Source organism: Dendrobates tinctorius, unplaced genomic scaffold (assembly GCF_039654945.1).
Source record: "Dendrobates tinctorius isolate UK_male_01 unplaced genomic scaffold, ASM3965494v1 ptg000103l, whole genome shotgun sequence".
In the NCBI taxonomy this organism is placed as follows: domain Eukaryota; kingdom Metazoa; phylum Chordata; class Amphibia; order Anura; family Dendrobatidae; genus Dendrobates; species Dendrobates tinctorius.
Window position 1 is genome coordinate 40,732,003 of NW_027361771.1, and position 6,945 is coordinate 40,738,947.

Genomic DNA, 6,945 nt, shown 5'->3' on the forward strand with positions numbered 1-6,945 from the left:
TCAGCAGTCAATAAGGGGTTAAGGGATAGTGGGTTCAGGAGTGATGAGTGTGGTTTTGTGTCTTGTTTTTTTTTCTCATATAGTCACTAAAAATTACTAAAATAAAAAACGCAAATCTGTAACGACCCTGCCCCTCTCAATTACATTAGGTTTTCAAAGGAATTATGGATCAAATTCTGTGTTCTAATCCATTCTGCTCTAAATTTCATGTCTGATAACTTTCTTTTTTTGGCATCTTACAGGAGGTGAAAGCAATATTCGATAATGAAAGTTATCCAAAAGTGATAAGTTGTGAGTTTGCTCACAACAATTACTGGTATGCTATATTCCAGTCTGTCAGTGAAGCACAACAGGTAAGATGGGGCCTTCCTCCCTTTATCATGTTTTTTTTTTCCTTCTTACTGTTAAATGAAAAGTCCCAAATGGTGGTGTGCAACAAAAAAGACTGCCTTTTTCTTAATCTTTCACCAAATTGGACAAACTGTGTACTTTTTAAATCCGTGTCTGAATGGCTGTGATATCTTGACAGTAAAATGTAAATTGAGTCCTGCCAGAGTCTAAATTCTCTGTACACTGAGCCTGACTGACAGCTGTAGCTTTGTCCTGAGCACTATGAGATCTCTGCAGCAGAAGGGACACTGAGGAGCGGTCAATCAGGCAAGGTTAAAAAAAACCCCACTGCTATTATGACATTAATTTTCAGCGTAAGTACACCAGCCTCTTTGGGTTTAAAATATATAATGTATGTGTTGTGAATTCTGGTGACATCTGCTATGAGTCAGGTTTATTTAAAGGTATGGCTGAAAATGGCACTAAATTTGCCCATCCTTGCCTGCTAAAATCTGGCGTAATTAGATTTTCTGCCCTTGATGAACCAAAATAGACCAAATTCATGAACTCATGTGTTCATACATTTCCTGCAAATCACGACTGCTCCCTGCTTTTCTAGGACAGTGTAACATGAACCAATCTTAGTATATGAATGTGCAGGTCTGGGCAGTGTTCTCTTTAGGCCTTTCTCATGTAGCGGAAACATGTAGCAGATCGCAATCGCACTGCATTCGGATGTAAATCGGATGCTAGGTGTGAAAAATCAGATTACTGTCTGTAGGTTACTCAGCGCAATCCTGCTGACAGGTTCCTGTTTTAAAGCAATGACTTGTGCTCTAGTAAATTTTTATACATTTCATCCCAATCCAGCTAACCCCTCTCCGTACAGTGACAGCTGGTATTGGATGGTTTTCCATGGGTAATATAACTAGATTTTCTACATTAGACCTGTTGCTGTGTTCGGCTTTATGACATCACAGAAGCGTTGTCCTCGAGTCATGGAATGCTCAGCAAGAACGGTCAGAGCGAGGCAAGCAGAGGTAGAGCGGAGAGATGAACACTGTTTCAGAGCGAGTTGAGTCTTACTTTTTCCTTTATTTTATTTTTTTGTTTTACTTTTTTTTGGGAGCGTTTCTTACCATCTACACACACTTGTGTGTGTGGAGGGAAAGGCAGCCTAATGGCTGCACCCGTAGCTGGAGGGAAGATCCGACTACGGAGACGTCTCCCACATGCCAGGACATCTGCATACAGCCAGAGGCCTGAACACCACCAAAGGCAAACTGGCTTCACTGGGGGTCTGATGGCAGCACTTTATTCTGTCGTGCTATTTATTAAAAAATGCCTGTTTGAACACCAGAACAGGAAACGGGCCGATATTTGAATAGTTCACCACCAGCTGAAACGGGCCAATATTCAGAAAGTCCACCACCACATCCTCCACCAACCGAAACGGGCCAAAATGTGAAAAATCCACCAACATCTCTTCCACCAACTAAAAAAATGCACCAGTTTGAAAAACTGAAATTGTATCTAAAAGAAAAATATGGAAGCATCAGTGAAGAACCAGAGCCTGTGGTTATAAGGAAACGCCCGAAACTCATCAACACATTAGGTGAGGTATACACAAGAGAGAAAGCGCTCAAGATCCTATACACCAGGAAGAAACCAACATCCTCTGAAACACCTAAAGTCCCACCGTGTATTACCGTGACTGCTAAACAGGCCTACAGACCTATGCCAGACATGCCAGTCAGCTATGCTGCTAGAAACAACATGCAAGAAATGCTGATGAGCCCACAGGGAGTACGGCGGACCTACATGAGAGATGAGGGCAACATTTCTGGTACTTGGAAGGTTATTCTCCCTAGGAGAGAATACCGCGGCACTATCATTTAGCCGGAGGAAAATATAGTGGTGAGTGGCTTGCAGCATGCCCATAACATCTTGTGCGCAGCTGTTTCTCAGACAGATTTTCTGGTTTTGACTACAGCTTGTTTAAAGGATCACGTTTTGTACTGCCGCCTGCCCTGACCTCTGCTTGTTCAATGGATCACGTTTTGTACTGCAGCCTGCCCTGACCTCTGCTTGTTCAATGGATCACGTTTTGTACTGCAGCCTGCCCTGACCTCTGCTTGATCAATGGATCACGTTTTGTACTGCCGCCTGCCCTGACCTCTGCTTGTTCAATGGATCACGTTTTGTACTGCAGCCTGCCCTGACCTCTGCTTGTTCAATGGATCACGTTTTGTACTGCCGCCTGCCCTGACCTCTGCTTGTTCAATGGATCACGTTTTGTACTGCTGCCTGCCCTGACCTCTGCTTGTTTCCGACTACTCGTTTGCCTGATGATTTTGTACTTTGTGAAGAATAGCACCAGTTCTTCACCAAGCAGTATGGAAAGAAAACTATATAATAGCATCACACAGCTTAACAACAAACCCTAACAAGCTATAATCTGGAAACCGCCGAGACCCGAACCAACCACCAGGAGCTCCCATGCAATGACTGACACCACAACCATCAACTAAGGTGCTGTGTTCCTCCAAAATGCTGGAGAGCCAGGTAGCACCTTCTCTTCTGATTCTCTCCAAGACCGCATCATAGAGGGGGTCAGTCATCTTCTTACCGGCAGAGCAACCTGCTCCGGATCTCAGATGAGGAGAGAGACAGGAAGCCAAGTTGCTGCACTTTTATAATGAAGGGGAGGGTCCTTCACTGGGAAGGGATGCACATCCTGAACAACAGTCACTGCAATGAGTTAACCCCAGCATGACCAGAATGGGCCCGGCGGTCAGGGATGCATCGTCAGATATAGCCGAAGTGCCCTATAATCTGACCCAACCAGCATTTCCGCAGAAGGTATTTTTCTCTTAAATTTCCTTCATTCATTCTCCACTTCTCTTGATTTTTCTGGCCAGAATTTCTCTGCATTATTCTTCCAATGGCTGCAAGATTATGAGATCTGAGGGCTTTGAGATAACTGAGACTATTAAAAACACAAATGTGCAGCACTTCATTTAATATCTAACTGTTTAATGTTCCTTCATAGCAACTCCATGCCCGAAAAAAAACCTGCAGAAAATTCTTGTCACAAAGATGTTGCCAGCCAGACCTCAACGCCGCTTCCTGTATGTACTTCTGCCTCCGCGAAACCAACTAATCCTGCTGCCACTGCACCTGTGGGGAATATGTCCTCTGCTCCGAGTACACAGGTACTAGTCATATATTCCCCCTCCTCAGATTACTGAGCAGTTCCATAATGTGATCAGTGGGAGCTGTTGGTAAATGTTGTGGTGTAATCAGATGGCTGACGTTTAGTAGGCTGCAGATGAGTTTACAACAGCCTGTAGTCTGCATGGCCTCTTCAAAGCTTCTACTCTGAGTACTTTGGTAATTTCCAGTTTTACTCCTAAGCTTCTGTATTCAGCTCTCCACTGATTCTAGGAGTAGTGCTCTCTGCAATCGTGCAGGAGACGTTGGGAACCTCACTGTCAGAAATTATGGTGATTTTCGCAGCTAATTCCCCATAAATAGTACAATTTTTTTGTGTATAAGTAGTAAATTTATATATAGCACAACATCAGAACAGTATTTATCAACTACAACTCCGTGTGCAAAAAAAGTATTGTGTGATTAATTGGACAAAAAAAGTTGAACTTAAACATAAGTCAATAACAAATTGGTAGTGTTTTGTTTTTTGCTAAATTTATTTGTGCTTAACCTTATTTTATGGGTATCATCTGACCATACTGCCTTGGCATTTGGTAGACAAAATTAAAAAGGTAAATGAGTTGTCATTTTACCTCTTATGATGGTTCAATGTCATTCATGGGACAAAGTACATGCCCCAGAAAAGAATTTCTGATAAAAGCTCAGTTGGACTTGACATAATTTACTCTGGTCAGCATTATACAATCATAAGCAAACAGCAACACAAAAAGGAAAGAACATACCCTTGAGCAGATTTTGCAGTGTGAAAGATGTATAATGTCTGTCAGCCCTGATCTCCCAGTCTACCCTCCTTCCGTGAGTCAATGTTTTGGGCGGGTCAGCTGAGTTTAGCTGTGTCACTTTATAGTTTAGATGATGGAATAAAATAACCTTAATGCCTCACCATTTTTTACTTTGGGAAATGTGTAAGATGCTTTTATAATAAGTTGTCCTCAATATACTTGCATGTGTTCACTTCAACCATTTTTTTGTTTCAAGGAACCATGAAAAAACCTAAGTTATGCTGAGGTGTGTCAAAGGCCTCCAGCACCAGCTGCAGTCCAGCCACTCTGTGAGCTTCGTATAAATATAACACCGCCTGCCAAAAATGAAGAAACATCTGTTCCAAAAAAAGGTTCAGAGAAAACGCATGAAAAGGTTGAAGGAAAAATAAAAGAAACTCCTGGCCACAGAAGTAATGGAGCACACCGAGGTGGTGCTGGGAAAATCAGGGAACAGAGGCGCCAGTTTGGACGCAGATCTTCACCTCAGGGAGCAACACAGCATAAAGGCAAGGAGCAATATGTGCCACCAAGATCACAAAAGTAAAAAACATCTCGCATCTTAACTATCTAATCAGACTGATCACATCAAAGAAATAGACTCATTTGGAGATTGTCACTGTTTTGAACAAAGCGAGCATAGTGACACCCAATGGTCATCTCAGATTTTTATTTGAGGTGCTAGCGTGTTCCAGATGTGATTAAAACAACATATGAAATGTAGGAATTTGTTTATTTCGTTTTATTTTTGTGAGGTGGGTATGATTATGGGTTTTTTTTGTCTGTTTGTTGCAGAAGTGAGTGCGAAAGAAAATATTTTTGAAAGATAGATCTGTTAAGAAAAAAAAGTAAAAAAAAAAGAAACAAACATAGAAATTTAAAATGTAATTTTTTAATCTATTTAAGGCTTTGCTAGAAGTATACGTATGCCATTTTGGCCTTAAAGTGGAAATAAAAAGATGCAGGGAGTGATCAGTGTGTATTGTACCTGTGGCCAGATGCTGCATTGTCACAGATTATAAAACTGAATGTACAGCTATTCTGTCATGGTTATTAGGTTGAAATTTAGTTTGTCTTTTGACCTTACTAAAATTTCTTCTGAAGCTGTTTATCAAACAAGAACTTTTTTTGAAAGATAATAAGAGCTTAGCTTACAGCAAAGGCATGTGAAGTGATGGCCGGGGGACCACCACAATGCAGGGAGACTACGGTACACATGATGAGGTGCAAACAACAAAGGGTTAATTTATTTACAGGCAAGGAATGCAGTGTTAGGAAAGTGTAAACAGGGGTATGCAATGACATAAAACAATTTACAAAAGTGATATTCTCTAGCTGGGCCGTACATATGGCACGGCGCACCAACTATTACAGATCAATGCATTCTTTCAAAAGGCAAAACAATACAATAAAGTACAGTATGCTGCTACTCTAACTATAGCCAGACTGTCCTCGGCTACTTTGGTCGCACGGCTACAGTGCTCTGTCTATTGCAGCCTATCCTAAGCCCTAAACATGTGCGCACACGGGGTTAACACTCACGGTAAAGTTGGTGTCTCAGTTCCTTCATGGGGCCCCCTGCAGTTTTCTGCAAGATGATGTGATGTCCTCCCTGGCAGCTCTGTGCAACGTGGTCTTGTCCTTGTGTGAAGATTCCAAGCTTGTTCCTAGAAACGGTGAACTCCCTCTTCTGAATTCCTTCCTTTAGATCTTCAGGGCTTTTCGCAGTATCAAAGGAAAACCACCTTCGTTATCTGCAGAAGGGTATACACAATCCACAAGTTCAGTCAGTTCTAAGCTGCACGTTTTTCTCCTCACGTCAGTCTCCTGCAGACTCCTAGCTCCAAACACTCACTGGGAAAACAGCCCCGCCCCTCTCCATAGCTGGTAGAATAGAATGTATCATCGCATCAGCCAAGGGGGTGCTGTCTCTTAAAGGGGCAGCGTGTCTCTGCTGTCCATAGCAATGTCAGACACATGCGTGTTTGTAATTCAGGCTTTCTCATATGTACCATTTATTTTTCTTTTGTCTCTCCGTCTCGAGCATGGTTTTGATATAAGCAATGTTGATCTGTGAATCCATGCGTTGTATATGTTTGTCTTCTTTTAAGAAAAGGCTATGCATAAGTGGTGAGATATCACCGTTCTCGCTGGAATCATTCGCACATCTGTCTCCATCCTGTCCGGCTTTTCATAGTTCTCTAGTAAACTGATGAAATCTCTCACCAACATGGGTTACATCCATGTGTTTTGAGAGTTTTTTTTTCTTTTTTCACCCTTGCAGCCTTCTGAAAACTGTGACTCTGTTGCCGCATAGTCATTGATATCAAAGGCATGACAATTGAACTAATTTCCTATCCATTAATCAATATTGTACAAATCAGTTCAACACTTGCCCTGTCCACTGTTCCATAGCCATTATATTACCTGTATAAATTAGTTTGATGGCTTTTTTTGTTAATCATTTGTTTTTCAAGACATTAAGTCCTATCTCAGCGACACCATTCACTGCTCTTTTGTATAGCGGGCCTCGCTGTATATGAGGTCTGCACAATGAAATGTTGCATAAGGGTTGGGGGTCATTTGGGTAAATTTAACCAAAAAAATAATACGTTTTCAT

General features: G+C 41.8%; 1 long non-coding RNA gene across 1 annotated transcript; it reads left to right on the top strand.

Moving 5' to 3' along the window:
* The first annotated feature begins 238 nt into the window (after positions 1 to 238).
* On the top strand, positions 239 to 5,048 carry LOC141100234 (uncharacterized). Its single transcript, XR_012234656.1, has 3 exons — positions 239 to 353; positions 3,383 to 3,545; positions 4,543 to 5,048. It is a non-coding gene; the product is annotated as an uncharacterized lncRNA (long non-coding RNA).
* Positions 5,049 to 6,945: the final 1,897 nt, after the last annotated feature.